We start from the raw sequence: 27,932 nt of genomic DNA, 5'->3' as shown, positions 1-27,932 counted from the left end.
CGAGGAGCAAGGTTTAAAGGAGATGTACGAGGCAGGTTTTTTTACACAGAGGGTGGTGGGTGCCTGGAACTCGCTGCCGGGGGAGGCAGTGGAAGCAGATACAATAGTGACTTTTAAGGGGCGTCTGGGTAAATACATGAATAGGATGGGAATGGAGGGATTTGGTCCCTGGAAGTGGAGGGGTTTTAGTTAAGTCGGGCAGCGTGGTTGATGCAGGCTTGGAGGGTCGAAGGGCCTGTTCCTGTGCTGTAATTTTCTTTGTTCTTTAAAACTGGAGCAGCCGGAGGAAACCCACGCAGATACGGGGAGAAAGTGCGGACTCCGCACAGACAGTGACCCAAGCCTGGAATCGAATCCGGGTCCCTGGCGCTGTGAGGGACCATTGTGTCACCGTGCTATCCTCTAACATGGAGATCAATTCAAGAATTCAAACAGCTCCTATTCTGGTTACCGATCTAGCACTAATTTGCTAATGTACCATTGTTTTAATTTTGTTTTAAATGTACAAGCAGCGCACCATATGACAGCTTTGCAGATGCTACCAATTGGGACTTGTTCAATATATGCCCAGGAAGTAGCTATGGCAACAGTGGAATGATCTTTAGCATTGCAAAATGTGAACAGGATAGGAAGCACTCAGCCACCAATTTTTCTTGGAAGTAGCTTGCGTGTGTGCGCGGGCGTGTATTTGTTTTATTTGGTGTACTGATGCTGACTCGTTCGTCTGATCCATGCCCTCCGCCTGTACCTGCCCAGAGAAGAATTCACAATTATGGTGCTGCAAAATGTTTCCATTTCGTTGTTAAAGCCTTCGATCACACTCAGTAACACAATTCCTAATTAGTTTGTCCAATGGCCACAGATTCATTCAGCTAGTTCAACATCCTGTAAAAAGATTGAAGGGTAAATCACCAGCATTCGTCTTCCTGAGTATATATCTCCCATTGACCTTATATAACTAGTGCCTACGTACTGAGAATGTTATCATACGAAATGGGCTTTAATTAGTTTGTGTAAATCAATAAGGCACTTTCATTAGACATCTGATCGTAGAAACCAGTATCTATTAAGTAAAGACATCAATGGCTGCACGTATCAACAGCAAACATACGTAGTTTCAATGAAAACTTGAGCTAATTGACTTTGTAAATTTCATTCAGCAAATGCATGCAAAGTAATACGAAACACACGCACGATGCCGCGCGCGCGTGAAGTCTGCACGTTCTCCCCATGTCTGCGTGGGTTTCCTCCGGGTGCTCCAGTTTCCTCCCACAGTCCGAAGGACGTGCTGGTCAGGTGCATCGGCCATGCTAAATTCTCCCTCAGTGTACCTGAATAGGCGTCGGAGTGTGGCGACTAGGGGATTTTCACAGCCACTTCATTGCAGTGTTAATGTAAGCCTACTTGTGACGCTGATAAATAAACTTGAAAGTGAACATTTCTTGCTGATGATATTTTTGTATCTATTCAGTTATACATGAGAACCAGGATTCCACCAATAATCATGGAATGGATGAAATAACAATGTACAGCCTCGGGTCACTGTCTGTGTGGAGTATGCACATTCTCCCCGTATCTGCATGGGTTTCCTATGGGTGCTTCGGTTTTCTCTCACAGTCCAAGGATGTGCTAGTTAGGTAGATTGTCCAAATATGTATACATTAGGGGGGATTAGAGGGAAAAATATGTGGTTACAGAGATAAAGCCTGGATGGGATGCTTTATCGGTGACTCGATGGGCCAAATGGCCTCTTTCTGCACCGTAGGGATTCAGTGAAGGAATGAGACTCCATACTTGTGAAAGTAAGTTCACAGCGCTCGAGGTTTTCTTTGACAGTAATTAAGACTTGGCAACTCACCAAACCTCCTTCCAACCCGGTGTCTTTACCACTTACAAAAAAAGGTCAACAGGGAATAGCACCACCTGTAAAGTTCCCCTCCTGTTCACACACCATCCTGATGTTGAACCAAATTAAAAATCTAGCACTTCCTCTCTAATAGCACTGTGTCTGTGTACCTGTACCAGATTAACAGTCATGGTTTAAACCACCACCCTCTCAGGAGGTAGGCAACAAATGCTCGCCGGCCACTCTCCACATCCTAAGAATAAACTAAAATGAAAATCAAGCCTAGGGCTGCACTGGTTAGCACTGCTGCCTCACAGCGCCAGGGACCTGGTTCAATTCCAGCCTCGGGTCACTGTGTGTGTGGAGTCTGCACGTTCTCCCCGTGTCTACGTGGGTTTCCTCCGGGTGCTCCGGTTTCCTCCCACAGTCCAAAGATGTGCGGGTTAGGTGGATTAACCATGCTAAATTGACCCTTACTGTCAGGGGATTAGCAAAGTAAATATGTGGGGTTGCGGGAATAGGGCTTGGGTGGGATTGTGCAGACTGGATGGGCTGAATGACCTCCTTCTGCACTGTAGGGATTCAATGATTCTAATCGAGTAGCTTTAGTTGACAGCCACTATCACAACTAAAGCCCTAACTACTGATAAACTCCTCGGATCAACACCATTGTCTTTGACAGAACAAGCCACTGGACTGAACATGACTTCGCGTTCTCAGTGTTGCTCCGATAGTGCATGCCAATTTTGTATTGGGGGGAAAGTGTGGAGCAGCTCCAATTGGGCCACTCCTAATGACAATGTTTGAAGTCTTCATATAAAAAACCTTTCCATTCTACACCCAAGAGGTGTAATAAGTCTTTGGAGGCAGAAGTCCCTTCACCAAAATCCCTTTATTTACAAACTCTAACAGCAATACACAGAGTGCTATCAGTCAGCAGTCTACCTCCGGGGGTGCCAGAGGAACTGACACACCCCGTTAAGTACAATGCAAAGACTCCCTGATTGGCCCATCAATTGGATCCTTAATCAGGGAACTCTTCTTGTCCAACCAAATAAACAAAATCAAATTAACTTAGGGACAACTCAAAAGGGGCAGCTCCCCAAAAAGGAGGGGAACCACCCAAAACAAAAAACAAAGCAGAAAGGAAACTTAAAACATCAAATTAAAATGTGATTATAAGGGTCAATAACACACCCCAGTCCCTGCAGTGCCCAGCGGGCATGGAGGGCATCAACAGGATCCTTAATCAGAGAGTTAATACTTCAATAGGTCAACCTCAATGGCCTGATTGAAGTCATTGCAAGAGGTACAAATAAAATGTGAAGAAACCACGTCAAGATAAGCTATTGATTTAAACATTCCCAAAAGTGGCAGCAGATGTTCCTTTCACTGGTCTACTGGCTTGGAAGGGGGGAACTGGCGGACACAGACTCACACATCTCCTAGTGGTTAGGTGGAGAGAGACTGGCATCTCCTTGGCACCTCACTTACCTTTCCCTTCGCTCTGGGAATAACATACATCGGAGGGAAAAGCAGAAGGTGGTAAAAGGAAAAAGAAAAAAAATAAGTTAAAGCGGGCCATGAAAGTCCTTTAACAATTCCAGGCAGAATGACTGTGCGCTGCCAAAACCCATTGAGATTACTTGAATCAGCCATTTTTAGAAGGGGTATCATGGAGTCATAGATTCATTCAGTAAAGAAAAGGCCATTTCGCCCATCGAGTCTGCACTGACAATATCTACCACTGAAGAAATCCCATTTTTAAAAAAAAACTTGATTTATTAGTGCCACAAGACAGTTTACATTAACACTGCAATGAAGTTACTGTGAAAATTCCCCCAGTCACCACACTCTGGCGCCTGTCCGGGAGAATTTAGCACGGCCAGTGCGCCTAACCAGCACATCTTTCAGACTGTGGGAGGAAACCGGAGCATCCGGAGGAAATCCACGCAGACACAGGGAGAACATGCAGACTCCGCACAGACAGCGACCCAAACCGGGAATCGAACCCAGGTCCCTGATGCTGTGAGGCAGCAGTGCTAACCACTGTGCCACCCATTTTCCTGCACTTGTCCCATATCCTTGAATATTAAGATATTTCCAGGGATCGTCCAAATACTTTTTAAAGGTTGTAATGTGTCCAGCCTCCACTACCTTCCAGGCAGCGCATCCCAGATACCCACCACCCTCTGAGTGAAAAAGTTTTTCCTCAAATCCCTTCTGAATCTCCTGACCCTCACCCTAAAACTAAGCCCCCTCATGATTGACCCCTCTGCACAGTTTAAGCTGTAAAATCTCTTCTGGGCAGACCTACCATGAAATACAAGTTACATTAGTAAGTGTGAGCTAAAAGACTCACTGGATATAGTCGCTGGACTGCATGGTCTGAAGGGAAAACACACAATTCAAGTCTTATGGGTCAAGCAGCAAGCAGATCAATCAGGATCCAATTTGTCTAGGCCTAATTGGAGGCCTTGACTCTGATGTCCACAGTCTGCCTTCAAGTCGACATTTCTCACAAACCGAATGCAACCCAACACCTTGAGGCACGGATTTCAGTTGGTTACTGGAGGGACCACAAGAGTTTTACTAGCCAGAGGCAAAGGGAAAACTTCAAACAGGCAGTTGGTGGGGCACACTGCCCGTGGTCTTTCCCCTCCCTTGGGAGTCAGCAGCTGTAAACAGACTGGCGCCACCTCCACTTTCCACTCATGCCAACGCCACCACCAGAGGAACAGAGGCATCATCTGTTCTGGCAAACCGCGGGTGAAACAGGGAAAGAGCCAGCCGGTGGAAAACAAAATGAAGCAACTCACAAACAACAACAGCGCAAACACTGCAGTTAAACGAATGAGAGGCAATCTTATTGAAAGGTGGAAGGTTACTGAGGGGGCTTGAGGATAATGCTAAGAGGATGTTTCCCCTTGTTGTTGGGGAATCTAGAACCAGGGGACAAGGTTTAAAGATAAGGGGTGGAGTTCTCCCGTCCCGCCTGCCACGGGAATCATAGAATCCCTACAGTACAGCAGGAGACCATTCGGCCCATCGGGCCTGCACCGATAACAATCCCACCCTATCCCTGTAACCCCACATCTTTTACCCTGTTAATCCCCCGAAACTAGGGTCAATTTAGCATGGCCAATGCACCTTAGGTTTACATTAACATTGCACAGAAGTTACTGTGAAAATTCCCCAGTTGCCACACTCGGGCTCCTGTTCGGGTACATTGAGGGAGAATTTAGCACGGTCAATGCACCCTAACCAGCACAACGTCTGGAGTGTGGGAGGAAACGGGAGCACCCAGAGGAAACCCACACAGACACGGGGAGAACATGCAAACTCCACACAGGCAGTGACCCAAGCCAGGAATTGAACCCGGGTCCCTGGCGCTGTGAAGCAGCAGTGCTCACCACTGTGCCACCGTGCCACCCCATAGTGGGCAGGACAGAAAAGTCAGCAGACCTCGGGCGGGAATTTCCAGTCTTGGGCAAGCTTGGCTAGAAAACCCGGCCCAAGGTGTCTCTCTTATTTAAGAGAGTGATGAGGAGGAATTTCTTACTCTCAGGGGAGAACTTAACTTCGGAATTTTCTTCCACAGAGAGCAGGAGGCAAGGTTACTGAATATGGACTGAACGTAGAGTTCATCAGACTTTTGAATGGACCTTATATTAAGTTGATCTTTTTCTACACCCTAGCTTTTGATTTGATTTATAATTGTCACATGTATTGGGATACAGTGAAAAGTATTGTTTCTTGCACGCTATACAGACAAAGCATACCCTTCATAGAGAAGGAAAGGAGAGTGTGCAGAATGTAGTGTTACAGTCATAGCTAGGGTGTAGAGAAAGATCAACTTAATACGAGGTAGGTCCATTCAAAAGTCTGATAGCAGCAGGGAAGAAGCTGTTCTTGAGTTGGCTGCTGCGTGACCTCAGACTTTTGTATCTTTTTCCTGACCGAAGGAGGTGGAAGAGAGAATGTCCAGTGTGTGTGGGGTCTTTAATTATGCTGGCTGCTTTCCCGAGGCAGCAGGAAGTGTAGACAGAGTCAGTGGATGGGAGGCTGGTTTGTGTGATGGATTGGGCTACATTCATGACCTTTTGTAGTTCCTTGCAGTCTTGGTCAGAGCAGGAGCCATACCAAGCTGTGATACAACCAGAAAGAATGCTTTCTATGGTGCATCTATAAAAGTTGGAGAGAGCTATGACTATAACACTATATTCTGCACCCTCTCCTTCCCTTCTCCCTTATGTACTCTATGAACGGTATGTGTTGTCTGTATAGCGCGCAACAAACAATACTTTTCACTGTCTCCCAATACATGTGACAATAATAAATCAAATCAAATCAAACCATCGGTTAGGAGAAAATTAGCCACCAACAAGCTCAGAATTTGAACTCCACACTCAAGTGGCAGTTTATTAACAGCCTCAAGTAGCCTGTCTCCTGGAGGGACAGGAGAACATTCAGCAAACACGAATGGATTGTGGGGGAGGCATGGGGGGGGGAACAGGGAGGTTAGTGGGGAGTCCTGTAAAGGACAAAATAGGAAAATGATAAAAGTAAATGAGATCTCGGTGAACGTAATTAGTTCTTCATCCGAGATGGACCATCCAGCGCTATCTTCTTCCTGAACGTGAGATTTCTTCAGTCAAGAAGGAATTGGAGTGGAATTTCCTTTCAATTGCTGAGACTGACTGGGACTGCGAGGGGGAAGAAGGGATTACTGGCAGCATCAGCGCTCCTTCCTACCGGATCACTGAGCTTGGGCACAGTGACAGGTCTGGGCTCGACACGCACAGGCTTCAGAGTCAGACTTCCTCCCCATCACTCCCTGTGGCCCGCAGCTAGAGATACCGCCCATCTTAACACAAGCCAAGTCACTGTGTGTGCAGAATTCTGCACTGACCAACACCTGCTGAGGCAGAGAGAGGTTAGTCCAGGCTGTCTGCAGCCAGCTAATAACTCGCTCGCTCCCAATAAAGTGCTCTCAGTTAAAAGGAAACCCATTTAAACTCGAGTGTTATGTTTTCTTTTCTCCTGGTTACTGCAGAACGCTGCCCCCCACCGTCACCGTCTGGTTGTGTCACAGCTTGGTATGGCTCCTGCTCTACCCAAGACTGCAAGGAACTACAAAAGGTCGTGAATGTAGCCCAGTCCATCACGCAAACCAGCCTCCCATCCATTGGCTCCGCCTACACTTCCCGCTGCTTCGGCAAAGCAGCCAGCATAATTAAGGACCCCCACGCACCCCGGACATTCTCTCTTCCACCTTCTTCCTTCAGGAAGATACAAAAGTCTGAGGTCACGTACCAACCAACTCAAGAACAGCTTCTTCCCTGCTGCCATCAGACTTTTGAATGGACCGACCTTGCATTAAGTTGATCTTTCTCTACACCCTAGCTATGACCGTAACACTACATTCTGCACTCTCTCATTTCCTTCTCTACGAACAGTAAGCTTTGTCTGTATAGCGCGCAAGAAACAATACTTTTCACTATGTGTTAACACATGTGACAATAATAAATCAAATCAAATCAAATCCACCCCGCCTGCCCCCTCTGACCGACAGACAAACCACAACAATGGGCTCGGATGGGACACAAACGTCATCAGATCCTGACCTGTGGCCTCTCTTGTCTTGGCATCGGGATTTAGTGGATCTGGCCAGTTGGCTGCCGTGTCTGTGGGCCCTGTAGATTTTGGAATCAGAGGCTTAAAATAAACTCAGTGACTGGAGTAGGCCGTTCTGCCCATTGAGTTTTACCAGGCTGATTCCGGGGATGGCGGGACTGATGTATGAGGAGAGATTGACTGGGTTACGATTGTTTTCATTGGAGTTCAGACGAATGAGTGGGGATCTCGCAGAGACTTATAAAATTCTAACGGGACTAGACAGGGTAGATGCAGGAAGGATATTCCCGATGATGGGGGAGTCCAGAACCAGGAGTCACAGTCTGAGGATTCAGGGGAGACCATTTAGGATGGAGATGAGGAGACATTTCTTCACCCAGAGAGTGGTGAGCCTGTGGAATTCATTACCACAGGAAGTAGTTGATGCCAAAACATTGAATGTATTCAAGAGGCGGCTGGATATAGCACTTGGGGTGAATGGGATCAAAGGTTATGGGGAGAAAGCAGGATTAGGCTATTGAGTTGGATGATCAGCCATGATCGTAATGAATGGCGGAGCAGCCTCGAAGGGCCAAATGGCCTCCTCCTGTTCCTATCTTCTATGTTTCTATGCTTCTGAGTTCATTCTGCCCTTTTGATTAACTGCGACAACTCTTCCTCTTCAATCCCGACTCTTGTCAATTTGCAATGCCCATTAATAACCAGGAAATTTAGGACCTCACACTGCGGATACATTCCAGTTTGATTCAAGATGGCGCCGGAGCAAAGCGACTTCTTGCAAGCTGTGCCCAGTATACTTTCTAATTCTATCTTTTACTCTCGTGCTATGCTTCTAAAACTTTATTCCAACTCTTTTAAAAACTCTAACAATGCTTTAACTCATTAAGTTGATCTTTCTCTACACCTTAACTATGACCGTAACATTCTGCACTCTTTCCTTCTCTATGAATGGTATGCTTTGTCTGTATAGTCCGCGAGAAACAATACTTTTCACTGTATACCAATACATGTGACAAATATAAATCAAATCAAACTATCCAAATAGTATCAGAAAAATCAATGAATTACAGCCAGTTCCTTCCTGATCTCTTCAAAATTGTCCTGATTAAACTCAAACTGTGGTTTGCCACCCGACAATTACAACATTTAAAATACATTTGGACAGGTACATGGATGAGAAAGGTTTAGAAGGGTATGGGCCAAACACAGGCAAGTGATACTAGTTCAGATTAGGATTAGCATGGACGAGTTGGGCCGAAGGGCCGGTTTCCGTGCTTTATATCTCTATGGCTGGAATTTTACCGATTCCGGGGGCGGGTGAGGCTCGGAGAACAGCATTCTCCATTGGCCTCGGGTGGGATCATACGAACCTGGGGAGGACGCGCTGGTTAAATTCCACCCTATGATCCTACTCTTGCCCAACAGGCGACAATCACTAGACCATTGGAGATGGGAGCAGAGGTAGATCATATGGCCCTTCCAATCTGCTCTGCCATTCCACGCAACCATGGTCGATCTTGGGCTTCAACTCCACTTTCCTGCTGTCATGTTCACAAGACACAAAAGAGACCATAAATCAAACCTCATTCAGCTGATTTAAAAATAGACATTCCCAGATCAAAAACATGACTGCCACAGCTCACATAATTTGCAAGTTGGCTACAGCCCTGGGGATCTCCAGCAGTAATTACCAGACAGAATGCAAGTGTGGAATCTCACACCCATCACTGTGTGGGCCACGCCATCTGTCTAACCAGTACAGAACCTTCAAAACTCATTATACCTACAGAGGCACTGATAGCCACCACCCATCTCCTCGGCTGAACAGTAGATTTTGCCAGAGACATAGGGTGGAATACTTCCGGTTTAGCTTAGTTGGCTGGACAGCTGGTTTGTGATGCAGAGTGATGCCAACAGCGTGGGTTCAATTCCCGTACCGGCTGAGGTTATTCATGAATGCCTTGCTTTCTCAAACTTGGTCCTCGCCTGAGATGGTGGTGGTCCTCAGGTTAATTTGATTTGATTTGGGGCAGCATGGTGGCAAAGTGGTTATCACCGCTGCTTCACAGTGCCAGGGACCCGGGTTCGATTCCGGCCTTGGGTCACTGTCCGTGTGGAGTTTGTACTTTCTCCCCATGTTTGCGTGGGTTTCCTCCGGGTCCTCCGGTTTCCTTCCACTCTCCAAAGATGTGTAGGTTAGATTGATTGGCCAGGTTAAATTGACCCCGAGTATCAGGGGAATTAGCAGGGTAAATGTGTGGAGTTACGGGAATAGGGCCTGGATGAGATTGTGGTCGGTACAGACTCGATAGGTTGAATGGCCTCCTTCTGTACTGTAGGGATTTTATGATTCCATTCCAGGACTAGGCCCCAAGGCAGAGGCGGGAACAGAGAGAGTTTTCCAGCGTGAAGGACACTGGGAATTCAGGTTAGAACATAGAACATAGAACATAGAACATTACAGCGCAGAACAGGCCCTTCGGCCCACGATGTTGCACCGACCAGTTAAAAAAAAACTGTGACCCTCCAACCTAAACCAATTTCTTTTCGTCCATGAACCTATCTACGGATCTCTTAAACGCCCCCAAACTAGGCGCATTTACAACTGATGCTGGCAGGGCATTCCAATCCCTCACCACCCTCTGGGTAAAGAACCTACCCCTGACATCGGTTCTATAACTACCCCCCCTCAATTTAAAGCCATGCCCCCTCGTGCTGGATTTCTCCATCAGAGGAAAAAGGCTATCACTATCCACCCTATCTAAACCTCTAATCATCTTATATGTTTCAATAAGATCCCCTCTTAGCCGCCGCCTTTCCAGCGAAAACAATCCCAAATCCCTCAGCCTCTCCTCATAGGATCTCCCCTCCATACCAGGCAACATCCTGGTAAACCTCCTCTGCACCCTCTCCAAAGCCTCCACATCCTTCCTGTAATGTGGGGACCAGAACTGCACACAGTACTCCAAGTGCGGCCGCACCAGAGTTGTGTACAGTTGCAACATAACGCTACGACTCCTAAATTCAATCCCCCTACCAATAAACGCCAAGACACCATATGCCTTCTTAACAACCTTATCTACTTGATTCCCAACTTTCAGGGATCTATGCACACATACACCTAGATCCCTCTGCTCCTCCACACTATTCAAAGTCCTCCCGTTAGCCCTATACTCAACACATCTGTTATTCCTACCAAAGTGAATTACCTCACACTTCTCCGCATTAAACTCCATCCGCCACCTCTCGGCCCAACTTTGCAACCTGTCTAAGTCTTCCTGCAAACTACGACACCCTTCCTCACTGTCTACCACACATCTCTGGAAGATTCCGGCCATCGCCTGTGGAACCAAGTCTCTGCATACAAACCTTACCTTGCTGCGTCATCGCCAACTTTGAATGAATTTGGTAACTCCTGCTTTCAGCTGGCGGAACTCACCTGAACTTCAACTCCTGCGTGAAGGATCCCTCACGGAGCTCTGACATTCATGTGAATTCATATCCCTTTCTTTGGATTTTTTTTTGTTTTAAAGTTGTTCCTAGTTCTAAAACTGTGTGCGCGTGCGTGCGACTGTGCATGTGTGCGTGTGCATGCGTGTGTAGTCGTGGTGACCATTCCCCGGGTTTGAATGTATGAATAAACAATACTTCTGATTTAACCCCACAGAGAGTTTGCTGCGAGTCACTTTACAATTGATTTCACAAACAGAGGGTTTGGAGAAACAAGCCACTATCCATTTCAAATAGGGATACACCTCTGCTCACAGACAGATGGTGAGAAAAGTAACGCGTTCAGCTCACCCCTCTTCTCCCATTTGTAAAACCGCCTACGCCTCCAAATACCTCCATTCCCTGAGACATCAAAAGCCTGTCTATCCCGGACTGAATTGGGGCGTCGCGGTGGCACAGTGGTTAGCGCTGCTGCCTCACAGCGCCAGGGACCCGGGTTCGATTCCTGTCTCGGGTCACTGTCTGTGTGGAGTCTGCACGAGTTTTCTTCGGGTGCTCCGGTTTCCTCCCACAGTCCCAAAGACGTGCTGGTTAGGGTGCATTGGCCATGCTACATTCTCCCTCAGTGAACCTGAACAGGCACTGGATTGTGGCGACTAGGGGATTTTCACAGTAACTTCATTGCAGTGTTGTCAGCCTACTTGTGACTAATAAATAAACTTAACATCCACAACCCTCTGGGGTAGAGAATTCCAAAGATCCACACCCCTCGGAGTGAGATAATTTCTCCTCAGCCCAGTCCTAAATGTTCAGGCTCTTATCTTGAGACTGTTTTCCATTCCTTGACCAGGGGAAACAACCTCTCAGCATCTGTCCTATCAATCCCTTCAGAATCTGTGTGTTCCAATGAGGTCACCTCTCAAAGCTCCAGGGAGCGGAATCATTGTGAATCAGGAAGATCTTGGGAACATACATCTATCTCCTGCTTCCTCATTGGGCGTTGCCCTGGGAAACTTTCATTTAATGAATATTTTCACTTCAGTTTCAAGACAACCGAAGGAGCAGCTTATTAAATGCACAACAGTTACAGATTCTCCCCGATAGAGTGAAGGCCCAACAACTCAAATGGGAACAAGGGCTGGACCTAAACTGTCGAAGCCCTTGTACTCAGTCTAGTCTATTCATGTATCTCTGGGACTGCATTGCACAGAGCAAGGGGCGACCCACTGGGGGGCACGGTGGCACAGTGGTTAGCACTGCTGCCTCACAGTGCCAGGGACCCGGGTTCGATTCCCGGCTTGGGTGACTGTCTGCGTGGAGTCTGCACATTCTCCCCGTGTCTGCATGGGTTTCCTCCGGGTGCTCCGGTTTCCTCCCGCAGTCCAAAAGACGTGCTGGTTAGGTGCATTGGACGTGCTAAATTCCCCCTCAGTGTACCTGAACAGGTGCTGGATGGTGGCAGCTGGGGGATTTTCACTGCAGTGTCAATATAAGCCTACTTGTGTGACTAACAAGTAATAAATAAAATAAAAATAGAACTCCATTTTCCCGGTTGCTCTAAAATTTGTAATCTCAATTCATGTGAGGGTCACGACCCCAGGAAACGTTCTACCGAGGGTCCATAGTGTTAAATCACAGCTGCTCATCTTGGTTGGTGGCCTGAGATTTTAGCCGAGACGTGACCTGCCTCGAGTTAAATCTAGAAGGTCAGGACGTGGAGTGAGTATACGCCAAAAAGACAAAACAATAGCAATCCGAAGGAATATATTAGAAGGAAGCTGAGTGAAGACTGATGTGGGCAGTGCCACACTGCGATAAGTAGATGGGTTTGCCAATTTAGGAACCAATGATAAGAGAAGATGGTCGGTGTGATACTGGAGCCAGGAGGAGGAAGTAATTTTGTGAGGAGAAAGGATGCGTTAGCATCAAGAAAACACAAGCTTGTAACAAGGAAAACTCTCATAAGATGTTACATGCTATCCAAGTTCCCATCTGCCTCAGAAACCAGGGTATTAAATTAACATTTGTGGCAGAAAGTAGAGGCCTTTGAAATGTGGATGCTAAGACGTACGCGGAAAATTCCACACACAGACCAGAAGGTCAATGAGGAAATGCTTGGAATTGTAAGAGGCAAGACAAAAGTGACCATCCAGAACAGGACATATCAATATTGCAGCCACTTGCTCAGAGCTGAAAAGATACAGAGAACCCTTAGAATCTCTACAGTGCAGAAGGAGGCCATTCGGCCCACCGAGTCTACGCTGAAAACAATCCCACTCAGGCCCTAGCCCTGTGACACGAGTGGGCAATTTAGCATGGCCAATCAACCTAACCTGCACATCTTTTGGAGCGTGGGAGGAAATCGGAGGACCCGGAGGAAACCCACGCAGACGCTGGGAGAATGCGCAAACTCCACATGGTTTCCTCCCCCAGTCCAAAGATGCCCCCAACCAGCCCGTCTTTCAGATTGTGGGAGGAAATCAGAGCACCCGGAGGAAACCCACGCAGACATGGGGAGAATGTGCAAACTCCGCACAGACAGTGACCCAAGCCGGGAATCGAACCCGGGTCCCTGACGCTGTGAGGCAGCGGTGCTAACCCACTGTGCCACCATGTCGCCCTCTTCTGGAGGGTAATGTGGAGGGCAGCAGGAAGAGGAGTTGACTTCAGTGTAGTTGGATGATGGATGTCACAGAGCGGCTGCAGATGAGCTGTAGCAAATTTGTGAGGAGGCGTAAGTGAGCCAAGTGTGGCCGACCGTGACAGCTGGTCTCCTGGTCGGAGTAGCTACAGCTGGCCAGTAGACCAACGCATATGGCAGTGCCAGAGACACCACTGCAGTGAACTCAAACCTCCCCCAGAGCGTGGTTCCCCCACCACCTTGCTTATTCAACTGTGACCCATCGGAGCCAACCTGCATCCAGAGACAGTCCAGCAATTTAAATACAGCGGGCAAAATGATCAGAGGACCAAAGGGCCTTCCCCTTGCGGTTTGTCTCCATAGATACTCCCTGGGAAAGGGATTTGGCCAACATCCAACTTACAGGCGGCACGGTGGCACAGTGGCTAACGCTGCTGCCTCACAGCGCCAAGGACCCGGGTTCAATACCCGTCTCTGGTCATTGTGTGAGATTCTCCCCATGTCTGTGTGGGTTTCCTCCGGGTGCTCCGGTTTCCTCCCACATTCCAAAGGTGTGTGGGTGAGGTGGATTGGCCATGCTCAATTGCCCGTTAGCATCAGAGGGACTAGCTCGGGTAAACACGGGGGTTATGGGGATAGGGCCTCGGTGGGATCGTTAGTGGAGGCTCAATGGGCCGAATGGCCTCCTTCTGCAGTGTAGGGATTCTCTGATTCTATGAATGAAGACAGCAGACTGACAGCACAGTCAGTACAATTTGAAGTGGAGGCTGAGATTAGCCACAGCAGTTGAACAGTCTCTCTTTCAAACCAGTTGCACAGAATCAGTCTGTTCACAGGAGGTGCATGTCTATGAGGCAGGAGTCTTTGATGTCTACTAGAGGCAGGAGTAGACCATTCGGCCCTTCGAGCCTGCATCACCATTCACTTTGGCTGATCATCAAATTCAATAACCTGATCCCGTCTTCTCTCCCCATGTCCCTTAATCCCTTTAGCCCCAAGAGCTATATCTAATTTTTTCTCGAATCAGACGTTTTGGCCTCAACTACTTCTGTGGGAGTGAATTCTACACATTCACCACCCTCTGGGTGATAAGATTTCTCCTCATCTCAGTTCTTAAAGGTTTACTCCTCATCCTCAAACGATGACCCCTAGTTCGAGACTCCCCCCCGCCCCACCATCAGGAACATTCTTTCTGAATCTACCCTGTCTAACCCTGTTATTATACATAATATTGAAGTTGCTGCACTCTGTTTTTTATTCATTTGTGGGACATGGGCATTGGTGGCCGGCCAGCATTTATTGCCCATCCCGAGTTGCCCTTGAGAAGGTGGTGGTGAGCTGCCTTCTTGAACAACTGAGTGGCTCGCTAGGCCATTTCAGAGGGCAGTTGAGAGTCAACCACATTGCCGTGACTCTGGAGTCACATGTAGGCCAGACCGGGTAAGGATGGCAGATTTCCTTCCCTGAAGGACATTAGTGAACCAGATGGGTTTTTCCAACAATTGACAATGGTTTCACGGTCATCAGTAGATTCGTAATTTCAGATATTTTTTATTGAATTCAAATTCCACCATCTGCCGTGGCGGGATTCGAACCCGGGTCCCCAGGACATTAGCTGAGTTTCTGGATGAATAGTCCAGCGATAATACCACTCGGCCATCGCCTCCCCCCTTTTGTAATCTGCATTTGATATAATGAGTGTCAGTACGACTGAGCATAATTGGCACAGTGTGCAGCAGTATTTGGAAAGGAAAATGTATCTTGCAGTAGTTGACCGCTCCGAAGACTGATGATTATGAGCAATTGCCTGTCAGAATATCTCTCCCCAAGTAGTGGTTTCTGAGGGAAAATCCCAAGCTACCATTTTACACAGCGCTGTCATGGACACAAGTAAAAACACCCTGGGGAGTTGTTGTGGTGTAGTTAGACCATTTTGGAAAACTAACACTTGACCACGCATACCAGACAGAGAAAAACAACCGTCAAACATTCCAAGGACTCCTTTCATTCCCTCATGGCGGACTCCTGCGAGCTGGAATGGATTTGATTCACGTCCAGTCCAGTATGTTGATTAAGCTGCTCGGCAGTGCCAATCCCCAGCTCGCAGGGATCTCTGCACAGTTACGCAGGCGTAATGCAGCAGCTGAGTTTTATCAGCAGAATGAAAATGGTGATGATCTGAGGCAAAACCTTGCAATGCAGCGAGTAGCAGGGATGGGGAAAGCTCTGCCCGAGTGTGTGGTGGGGGCAGGTTCAGCCATGGGCGGTCAAAAGAATTGACCAATTCTGATAAGAAAAATAAATAATGTGGAGATGCCGGCGTTGGACTGGGGTGGGCACAGTAAGAAGTCTAACAACACCAGGTTAAAGTCCAACAGGTTTGTTTGGTAGCAAAAGCCACGAGCTCGTGGCTTTTGCTACCAAACAAACCTGTTGGACTTTAACCTGGTGTTGTTAGACTTCTTACTAAGAAAAATAAATGGCAGGGCTACAGGGAGAAGACGCAGGGGAAGGGAAGGCGGTGGGACTTAGAGTTGTTCTTGCAAAGAACCAGCATAGATATGACAGGCCAAATGGTCCCCTTTTCTGCTGTAACCATTCTGTGAATCTAGTTGATTTTATTTATTGTCAGATGTACTGGGATACAATGAAAAGTATTGTTTCTCGCGCACTATACAGACAAAGCATACCATTCATAGAGTACATAGGGGAGAAGGAAAGGAGCAGGTGCAGAATGTAGTGTCACAGTCATAGCTAGGGTGTGGAGAAAGATGAACTTAATGCGAGGTAGGTCCATTCAAAGGTCTGATGGCAGCAGGGAAGAAGCTGTTCTTGAGTCGGTTGTTACGCGACCTCAGACTTTTGTATCTTTTTCCCAGTGGAAGAAGGTGGAAGAGAGAATAAACCTCAGGGTCCTTGATTATGCTGGCTGTTTTTCCCAGGCAGCGGGAAGTGTAGATGGACTGGGCTACGTTCATCAGTTTTTGTAGCTTCTAGCTCACCCTCCCTACAGCCTTCTTCCTCATCCACACAGGGAGCAAGTATATTGGACAAGGTCAAGACCCGAGGGTCCTCTGTTCCTGAATTCAGGATCCCCCTATCTGCCTCACTCGCAGTCACACCCTGCTGTCCCTGACCACTGGCCGAATTTGAGGTACTTAATCTACCAGGTGTGACCGCCTCCTGAAACAAAGTAACTCTCTCCCCCCTGGATGTGCCACAGCGTCTGAAGCTCAGACTCCAGCTCATCAATTCTGAGCCGAAGATCTTTGAGCGACCAACGCTTGCTGCAGATGTGATCACTGCAGCTCGAAATGGGATCCGCCAGCTCCATAACAAACTGGAGCATGAACCCCAAGGGTAGACACTGGAGTAACTGGCTTATCAGTCTCTGTTGTCTGTCACAATGAGGTTCCACGGGACAGCAAGGCTCATCTACTTTTGATGTATTTGCTTGACAAGAACTTTGCATAACCCCATACTCTCTTTCAAATAGTCCCACGGAATCTTCACCCTGACCCAATGAGACAGTTGGGGTTGAGGTCCCACCCAAAAGATGACCTCCGACTCAGAATAGAGAACATTACCACTGAGGTGTGATGAGGATGACACAACGCAACTGAGCAGACACAGGAGGAAGAGTTGACGTCTACAGCACTCGATAGAGGAACTGGTTAACCACCAATCGAGTCCGAGGGAACAATATAAGTCCACAGTAGGAGCAGAGGGAAATGAAGCAATCTGTATTTAGTGTTAATCATGGGCAGTGCATCTCATTAGTTTCCAGGTTTGGCAAGTATTGCCGTGGCTGCGAATATGCGACTGCTATTCAGGAAGTGACTTACGATGACCTAATGTTCCTAACGGAATCACATTTTTATAGATGGGCAAATCTGGTTCACATGCACTGATGTAAGACTGATTCACTGTATTCTATTAGAATTCACGCACCGGGTAACACACTGCAGGCAGCTTGGCATTACCCCCCCCCCAGCACAGTGGCACCAAGCTGCACTGGGGCCGTTTTCAACAGAAAAATGACTTGAAAAACTCAGGGTAAATGGTCAGGGTGCAGAACACCATTTGGGTTAAAAACAGGGTAGAAAATGTGAGCTACATCAGGAGCTGTGATTAGCACAGCTACCTCACAGCGCCAGGGACCCGGGTTCCATTCCCGGCTTGGGTCACTGTCTGTGCAGTGTCTGCACGTTCTCCCAGTGTCTGCATGGGTTTCCTCCGGGCGTTCCAGTTTCCTCCCACAGTCTGAAAGACGTGCTGGTTAAGGTGCGCTGGCCATGCTAAATTCTCCCTCAGTGTACCCGAACAGGCACCAGAGTGTGGCGACTAGGGGATTTTCACAGTGACTTTATTGCAGTGTCAATGTAAGCCTACTTGTGACACTAATTAGAACATAGATAGAACAGTACAGCACAGAACAGGCCCTTCGGCCCACGATGTTGTGCCGAGCTTTATCTGAAACCAAGATCAAGCTATCCCACTCCCTATCATCCTGGTGTGCTCCATGTGCCTATCCAATAACCGCTTAAATGTTCCTAAAGTGTCTGACTCCACTATCACTGCAGGCAGTCCATTCCACACCCCAACCACTCTCTGCGTAAAGAACCTACCTCTGATATCCTTCCTGTATCTCCCACCACGAACCCTATAGTTATGCCCCCTTGTAATAGCTCCATCCACCCGAGGAAATAGTCTTTGAACGTTCACTCTATCTATCCCCTTCATCATTTTATAAACCTCTATTAAGTCTCCACTCAGCCTCCTCCGCTCCAGTGTTTTTAACAAAATTAAAAAACTTAAAAGTTTGGTTGTTTGGTCTAGAATGACTGTATATCTTAAAAGCAAAGGAAGCCAATATTAAGGACCCGTCAATGCTGATGTGTGAAAACATCCATTGGTAGACACTTGTGTTCTGATTTTTTTTTTAATTAAACAGTTTTTAGATGTGGTCACCATAAAGGTATCCAATTATTTACAGGAGAGGTAATTTTGGTAGAGGAATAGTCTTTTTGCTTTGTTGCTTGCTCTGTTAACAAGAAGTTGAACGGCTTCTTCAGGGGAGGCGATGGCCTAGTGGTATTGTCGCTAGACTATTAATCAAAAAACTCAGCTAATGTTCTGGGGACCCGGGTTCGAATCCCGTCACGGCAGGTGGCGGAATTTGAATTCAATAAAAACAAATCTGGAATTAAGAATCTACTGATGACCATGAAACCATTGCCGATTGTCGGAAAAACCCATCTGGTTCAGATGAGAAATCCTTACCTGGTCTGGGCAGAGCCACAGCAATGTGGTTGACTCTCAATGGCCCTCCCAGGGCAATAGGGATGGGCAATAAATGCTTGATGTGGAGATCCCGGCGTTGGACTGGGGTAAGCACAGTAAGAAGTCTCACAACACCAGGTTAAAGTCCAACAGGTTTATTTGGTAGCAAATACCATAAGCTTTCGGAGCACAGCTCCTTCGTCAGATGGAGTGGATATCTGTTCTCCAACAGTGCACAGACACAGAAATCAAATTACAGAATACTGATTAGAATGCAAATCTCTACAGCCAGCCAGGTCTTAAATGTACAGACAATGTGGGTGGAGGGAGCATTCAACACAGGTTAAAGAGATGTGTATTGTCTCCAGACAGACCAGCTAGTGAAATTCTGCAAGTCCAGGAGGCAAGCTGTGGGGGTTACTGATAATGTGACATAAATCCAACATCCCGGTTTAGGCCTTCACGACACACGACAGCGCAGAGTCGCTGAGCAGAAACTGATAGCCAAGTTCCGCACACATGAGGACAGCCTAAACCGGGATGTTGGATTTATGTCACATTATCAGTAACCCCCACAGCTTGCCTCCTGGACTTGCAGAATTTCACTAGCTGGTCTGTCTGGAGACAATACACATCTCTTTAACCTGTGTTGAATGCTCCCTCCACCCACATTGTCTGTACATTTAAGACTTGGCTGGCTGTAGAGATTTGCATTCTAATTAGTATTCTGTAATTTGATTTCTGTGTCTGTGCCCTGTTGGAGAACAGATATCCACTCCATCTGACGAAGGAGCTGTGCTCCGAAAGCTTATGGTATTTGCTACCAAATAAACCTGTTGGACTTTAACCTGGTGTTGTGAGACTTCTTACAATAAATGCTTGCCAGCCAGCGACGCCCATGTCACACAAATGAATAAAAAAAGAAATGTAACAACTGTGTGGAGTGAGATGGTTTCTTTTTGCCTTTCCATGTCATTATTATCAGTTACTTTTCTGACAAGGTAGCTGGTGGAATTGATGCGAAGTGCATAAGTCAAGTTGGTGTTTTTCCTTCGGGTTTTGAAGTGGTTCTTTTTTAAAAAAAATTTATTTTATTTATTATTGTCACATCTATTGGGATGCAGTGAAAAGTATTGTTTCTTGCGCACTATACAGACAAAGCATACCATTCATAGGGGAGACGGAAAGGAGAGGGTGCAGAATGTAGTGTTACAGTCATAGCTAGGGTGTAGAGAAAGATCAACTTAATATATGGTAGGTCCATTCAAAAGACTGATGGTAGCAGGGAGGAAGAATCATAGAATCCCTACAGTGAAGAAGGAGCCCATTCGGCCCATCGAGTCTGCACCAACTCTCCGACACAGCATCTTACCCAGGCACTATCCCTGTAACTGCACATATTTACCCCACTAATTCTCCTCACCTGCACATCTTTGGACACTAAGAGATAATTTAGCATGACCAAGGCGCCTAACCAGTACATCTTTCGGACTGTGGGAGGAAACCAGAGCACCCGGAGGAAACCCACGCAGACAATGGGAGAACGTGCAGACTCCACACAGACAGTAAGTAGTCTCACAACACCAGGTCAAAGTCCAAACAGGTTTATTTGGAATCACGAGCTCTCGGAGCGCTGCTCCTTCATCAGGTGACCTGATGAAGGAGCAGCGCTCTGAAAACTCGTGATTCCAAATAAACCTGTTGGACTTTGACCTGGGTGTTGTGAGACTTCTTACTGTGCCCACCCCCATCCAACGCCAGCATCTCCACCTCATGTCCACACAGACAGTCACCCAAGGCCGGAATTGAATCCAGGTCCCTGGCACTGTAAGGCAGCAGTGCTAACCACTGTGCCACCCTTTGAGTCAGTTGGTACATGATCTCAGACTTTTGTATCTTTTTCCAGACGGAAGAGAGAATGTTTGGGGTGCATGGGGTTCTTGATTATGCTGGCTGCTTTTCCGAAGCAACGGGAAGTATAGACTGGAAACACTACAGCACCCCAACACTTTATGTAGGAAAGGACACTATTGGGAGCATAGTATGGTGAGCACAGTGTAGCATTGGCTTCAGTGAAGCCTCAGAGTCTAAAAGCATGCACATTATAGTTATTATAGCCTGGCATCCACATCCCAAAGTAAAAGTTCAGCAAGGCCCAAAACTACTGTTGGTGCAGACTTGATGGGCCGAAGGGCATTTTAATTGTTGTATGACTCAATGATACCAAGCTAGAAACTTTGACTATTCTGAAGGTATAATATAATTGTAAGAAGTCGAATCTCTGATGGGTTCCTGGCAAGATCCCTGTTCGAACACGCAACATCCTAATTCGGAAGTGATGTTACCTTGGCTGCTTACTTTGCAGAGGAGTATCAGACACATTCACCAGGCCACGGTCTTCCCATGACTAAGTTTGGTGAGAGAAGAGTGGGGTGGGGGTGGGGGGGGGGGGGGGGGGGGGGGCAGTTTTGCGAACAAGAAAGCTGCGTCGTATAGGCTGACATCATCAAAAAGTTACTTCGGTTCTGGCCAAGGGTGGCTGTCTGTGTGGAATCTGCACATTCTCCCCGTGTCTGCGTGGGTTTCCTCCGGGTGCTCTGGCTCCTCCCACAATCCAAGGATATTTAGGTTAGGTGGATTGGCCGTGCTAAATTGTCCCCTAGTGTCACAAGATGTTCAGGTTAGATAGATTAGTCAAGCTAAATTTGTGGGGTCACAGGGAGAGGGTGGGGGAAAGGGCCTGGGTAAGATGCTTTAGCTTTTATTAACAGGGGGTTGGAGTTTAAGAGCCGTGGGGTTATGTTGCAACTGAACAGGACCTTGGTGAGACCACATTTGGAATATTGTGTGCAGTTCTGGTCACCTCACTATAAGAAGGATGTGGAGGTGCTGGAAAGAGTGCAGAGGAGATTTACCAGGATGCTGCCTGGTTTGGAGGGTAGGTCTTATGAGGAAAGGTTGAGGGAGCTAGGGCTGTTCTCTCTGGAGCGGAGGAGGCTGAGGGGAGACTTAATAGAGGTTTATAAAATGATGAAGGGGATAGATAGAGTGAACGTTCAAAGACTATTTCCTCGGGTGGATGGAGCTATTACAAGGGGGCATAACTATAGGATTCATGGTGGGAGATATAGGAAGGATATCAGAGGTAGGTTCTTTACGCAGAGAGTGGTTGGGGTGTAGAATGGACTGCCTGCAGTGATAGTGGAGTCAGACACTTTAGGAACATTTAAGCGGTTATTGGATAGGCACATGGAGCACACCAGGATGATAGGGAGTGGGATAGCTTGATCTTGGTTTCAGATAAAGCTCGGCACAACATCGTGGGCCGAAGGGCCTGTTCTGTGCTGTACTGTTCTATGTTCTATCATTTGAGGCAGTGAGTTCAAGACTCCCCCCCCCACCCATTGGGTGGAGAGCATTCTCCTCAACATCCCACGAATGCTTCTACCAAAAGGTAAATCAGCCCGTGATTTTACTGAAGGGTGGAGCAGGCTCGAGGGGCTGAATGGCCTACTTGTGCTGTTAATTTGTGCACTGAGCTGCCCTCGGGCTGTGTTCAATGGTCTCTCACAGTCCACTGACCATCGAGAAGCTGAAACAGCTTTTCCCCATTACTGTCGCTTCAGGCGGAACACCTTCCTTGCCAACAGCCTTTTGGCTGGTCTAAAAGCACTCCCACCTCCCCCCCCCCCCACTCCCCCCACTCCCCCCCCTCCCTCCCCATTTCCAAACACACATCTTTATTTTGCCAGTTATTATGCAAAACTAAAAGCATTTTTTATTTGTCTTACTCACTGCTATACAATTTGGAAGAGAGGTTATGGACTGTGATTGACGGATCTCAGAGGAAATTGGCTTTGTATCATTTCTCGTCAGTCCTTGGACTTTGGTTCAGGGTGGCGGGGGTGGCGGGGGCTGATTTTATTCAGTTTCTGCCCATCTTGTTACCAGCACAATGACATCTATTGCTGAATACAAATAAACAGCTTTTTTATGCAGGAGATAGCTCTGGGCCGCTGGTAATTAACCTTTTAGAAGCACTGAGAAGAGCTCTCCGCACTCCCACTGCTGGGAGTCAGTCGACCATCGCAAGGAGGTCACAGGCTTCAAATGAAGTTCAGAAAATGCTGGACCGTAGAAGAGTCTGCACCAACTGCAATCCCACCCAGGCCCTATCCCTGTAACCCCATATATTTATCCTGCTATTCCCTCTAACCTACGCACCCCAGGGACACTAAGGGGCGATTTTAGCACGGCCAATCAACCTAACCCGCGCATCTTTGGACTGTGGGAGGAAACCGGAGCACCCGGAGGAAACCCACGCAGACACGGGGAGAACGTGCAAATTCCACACAGACAGTGACCCAAGCCGGGAATCGAATCCAGATCCCTGGAGTTGTGAGGCAGCAGTGCTAACCACTGTCCCTGATATTTTTGCATACAGTTCAAAAATTGCAGGCATCTGCTACGTCAAGGAAGCTAGTTTAGTAAGAATCTGGTCTCCACCTCCTCTTATCATAAATCCCTTGCAACACTGTTTTATAGGTGGCACAGTGGTTAGCACTGCTGCCTCACTGCGCCAGGGACCTGGGTTCGATTCCTAGCTTGGGTCACTGTCTGTGCGGAGTCTGCATGTTCTCCCTGTGTCTGCATGGGATTCCTCCGGTTTCCTCCCACAGTCCCAAAGACGTGCTGGTTAGAGTGCATTGGCCGTGCTAAATTCTCCCTCAGTGTTACCCGAACAGGCACCGGAGTGTGGCGACTGGGGGATTTTCACAGTAACTTCATTGCAGTGTTAATGTAAGCCTACTCGCGACACTAATAAATAAACTTAAACAGTAGATGTTCCTCTCCATGCACACAGAGCATTTTCTTGTCCAAACTGCTAAAAATATACTGGAGTTAAGACGTAGAAATCCCAAAGGTGGGATTAGCAGGACACATCTGGGTAAACTGCTCCAACTGCACTGCCGGGTCCGAGTGTGGATCTCCCACTAATTCATTTACTGGCTGCTGAAGGAACAAGAGGTCAAGAGCTACTGCAACACACGACAAGCTGCAACATGCCCGGAGGCTTGTAACACGGAAGGTGTTGAAACTAAGTTGGATCCGCACAGCACTGACGCTCCATCATCTCGGAAGCAGCTGCTCCCTGGCAACAGCTCTGCAAAGTGAAGTCACATCTCATCACAGGGTGAATGAAAGTGGACGGATGACAGGGAGTGCTGTCCTGGGAGAGGGAAGACGGATATCACTTCGTCCCAACAACACAGGTTTCCTCTTTGGTGCAGGAAAGCAGGACAATCCTACCGCGTGTTACACAGAAGCTTCAACATGCTGTGCTATAGAGTGGATCATGCATGACTTCCACTTCCACTCCCCATTCCCACCCGGGCTGCTGCATCCAGGATTTAAATGTTTCAATGGGCAGTTTATGGAAAGTAGAATAGCAGCTACGTCTGACAGGGCTTAACCGGATCTTAATAAAAATATGCCATGTGTGCACGCGTACATGTGTGTGTGCCCGTGCATATGTGCACGCATATGTATGCACACATGCGCGTGCATGTTTCCTCCGGGTGTATGGATTAGTGGGGTAAATACGTTGGGTTACGGGAATAGGGCCTGGATAAGATGCTCTGTCAGAGAATTGGTGTAGACTCAATGGGCCAAATGGCCTCCTCTGAACTGTAGGGATTATATGACTATTCAAAGAGCAGCAGGGGAGATAACCTCAGAGTCCTGGCCAATATTTAACTTTGAACTAATGCCACTAAAATATATAGATTACTCAGTCACTACCTCATTGCTGTTTGTGGGAACTCGCTGTGAACACATTGGCTGCTGCGTTTCCCTACAACAGTGACTACACTTCTATGATAGTAAGGGCGTGTTAACAGCAAGTGTTAGAGGACTAAGGGCTTAGCCAGCCCATACATATATACGGATATACAAACATATATATGGACGTATGGACATACCTATGGCTATATGTATGGACATGCATACAAACTAGGAATAGGCCACTCGGCCCCTCAAGCCTGCTCCGCCATTTAATAAGATCATGACTGATCTGGTTGTAACCTCAACACCACATTCCTGCCTAAACGCCCCCTCCCCCACCCCGCCACTGATAACCTTTCACCCCCTTGCTTATCTACAGTCTACCTACCTCCGTCTTAAAAATATTCAAAGACGGCACGGTAGCACAGTGGTTAGCACTGCTGCTTCACAGCTCCAGGGACCTGGGTTCGATTCCCGGCTTGGGTGACTGTCTGTGTGGAGTTTGCACATTCTCCTCGTGTCTGCGTGGGTTTCCTCCGGGTGCTCCGGTTTCCTCCCACAGTCCAAAGATGTGCGGGTTAGGTTGATTGGCCATGCTAAAATTCCCCTTAGGGTCCTGGGATGCGTAGGTTAGAGGGATTAGTGGGTAAATATGTAGGGATATGGGGGTAGGGCCTGGGTGGGATTGTGGTCGGTGCAGACTCGATGGGCCGAATGGCCTCTTTCTACACTGTAGGGTTTCTAAGATTCTAAGACTCTGCTTCCATCGCCTTTTGAGAAAAAGAGAGTTCCAAAGACTCACGACCCTCAAGCCAAAACATTTCTCCTCATTTCTGTCCTACACGGGTGACCCCCTTGCTTTTAGGTGATCCCTGGCACTTGATTCGTCCACAAGGGGAAACATCCTCTCCACATCCACCCCGCCAAGACTCTTCAGGGTCACACGAATGTCATCACGTTGTTTAGGCTCCATCCCCCGACCAGGCCACCTTCCTGAAATAATTCGACATGTTTATGAGGCAGGCCAGGCAAATCCTAGTGCTGGTGACAGATTGGAAGACTCGGGAGTGAAATGGGATTCCCCACTGTTGGAAGAACATTCATTAGTCAGTCCATACTGTACAGAATTGTGCTGTGGACTGTGAGAGGCCCACGTGTTAGGAGTTAACAACATCCCTCTCATTTGAGCAGCGAGTTACAATCGACTGCTATGAGGCAATCAAGTGTGGTAGCAACAGTACCAGTCAAATAGGGTGGCACGGTGGTTAGCACTGCTGCCTCGCAGCACCAGGGACCCGGGTTCAATTCCCAGCTTGGGTCACTGTGTGGAGTCTGAACATTTTCCTGATGTCTGCGTGGGTTTCCTCCGGGTGCTCCGGTTTCCTCCCACAGTCCAAAGATGTGCGGGTTAGGTGGATTGGCCATGGTAAATTGCCCCTTAGTGTCAGGGAGACTGGCTAGGGTAAATGCCTGGGGCTATGGGGATAGGGCCTGCGTGGGATTGTGGTCGGTGCAGACTCGATGGGCAGAATGGCCTCCTCCTGTACGGTTCGATGATTCTATGAAATCAGTGAGTGGAATGTGATCATCATGGCTCCATAATGCTACAGCTTCTGCAGTAATTATTTTATACAAATAGGTTGCAAAGTTACTCATTCCATGAAGTTATAGAGTTGTAGCCTTCAACAAATCAATTTTCACTATACCTCCATCATGCGGTGACGCTGTCACCAGTAATGCAGAAAGCAAGATGGACGTCAGTGGGACCCATCCATCGTCAGAGAAAATGAAGTCAAATCTAAAAACCAGGCTGACCAGAACAGGCCCACGGGTTTGGGCTTTTCAGGAGCCAGACTAAAGTACAAACAGTTCTTGTCTGAGTGAGAGGTGCCAACAAAATCCCAACAGCATGCAAAACTACCCCACAGACAGAGGTGCACGGTCAGGGCTGTTCCCCCCAGTCTACGCCAGCAAGTAAGCGTTATGATGTGGAGATGCCGGCGTTGGACTGGGGTAAACACAGTAAGAAGTTTAACAACACAGTAACAACCTGGTGTTGTTAAACTTCTTACTAAGTAAGCGTTACAACAGTGGCATTTACAGTATTGATGGACAGAGGACATGGTAACAGAATGGATCACAGATTTATCCTTCGCCACATGCACATTATTTACACAAAATGTTCACTGAAACATAGAAAATAGGGGCAGGAGGAGGCCATTCAGCCCTTCGAGCCTACTCCGTCATTCATTATGATCAAAATGCTCACTCTAGTTGACATACTTCGTTCGTGAGGTGTGGGGATCGCTGCCAAACATTCGTTGTCCATTCCTAATTTCCCTCGAAATGAGTGGCTTGCGAGACCATTCCATAGAATCCCAACAGTATAGGAGGCCATTCAGCTCATTGAGTCTGTACTGACAACAATCCCACCCAGGCCCTATCCCTGTAACTCACATATTTACCCTGCTGATCCCCCTGACACTAAGGGGCAATTTATCATGGCCAATCAACCTAACCCGCACATCTTTGGACTGTGGGAGGAAACTGGAGCACCCGGAGGAAACCCACGCAGACACGGGGAGAATGTGCAAACTCCACACAGACGGTGACCAATGCCGGAATCGATCCTGGGCCCCTGGCGCTGTGATACAGCAGTGCTAACCACTGTGCCACCGTGCTGCCCTTTCGAAGGACAGCTGTGGATCTGAAGTCACATGTAGGCCAGGGAAGGACACTGGAGAACCAGCTGGAGTTTATTTTAACAACGATCGGTGGTAGTTGTCATGGTCACCATTACTGGAGGCCAGTTTTATACTTCAGATTTGTTAACCCAAATTTAAATTCCACCAGTCCCCGTGATGGGATTTGAACTCGTGTCCCCCAGAGCATGAGCCTGAGGGTTACCAGTCCAGTGACAATACCACTACACCACTGGTCTCCCCTAGAACCAAGTGCAATTAACAGATGGTGAGCCAGTAAGGGAGAGGCGGAGTGTGAGATGGAGAGAGAAAGAGAGAGTCACACTCTAATTATTAGCCGGTGTCTAACTGCAGCAAGTTCTGCTACTTACCTCGGGTGCTCATGGGTCTACATCATGCTGGGAGTTAGGTCAGGGTAGGGTAGGCTAAAGCAATTCCAGTCACCATGCATAGCATAGAGGAAAGTGCTCTATAAAAGCGGCTCCCATGCTTCCTTCTAAACCTGTTATCTAAAGCGAAGTGCGACAGTGCAGGAGTAATGGAAAATATTTCCTCTTTGGTCGGATTATGACACACACACATTGACTGC

At 47.7% G+C, this 27,932-nt stretch overlaps 1 protein-coding gene across 6 annotated transcripts in view; it reads right to left on the bottom strand.

Moving 5' to 3' along the window:
- Positions 1 to 27,932, bottom strand: part of actn1 (actinin, alpha 1) — a 235,038-nt gene that overhangs the window by 107,083 nt on the left and 100,023 nt on the right. The gene's annotated exons all lie outside the window — the stretch shown is intronic.

The sequence above is a fragment of the Mustelus asterias genome, chromosome 18, assembly GCF_964213995.1.
Source record: "Mustelus asterias chromosome 18, sMusAst1.hap1.1, whole genome shotgun sequence".
Taxonomy (NCBI): domain Eukaryota; kingdom Metazoa; phylum Chordata; class Chondrichthyes; order Carcharhiniformes; family Triakidae; genus Mustelus; species Mustelus asterias.
Note: the sequence above shows the minus strand (reverse complement) of the source record. Positions and strands in the feature narration are given on the sequence as shown.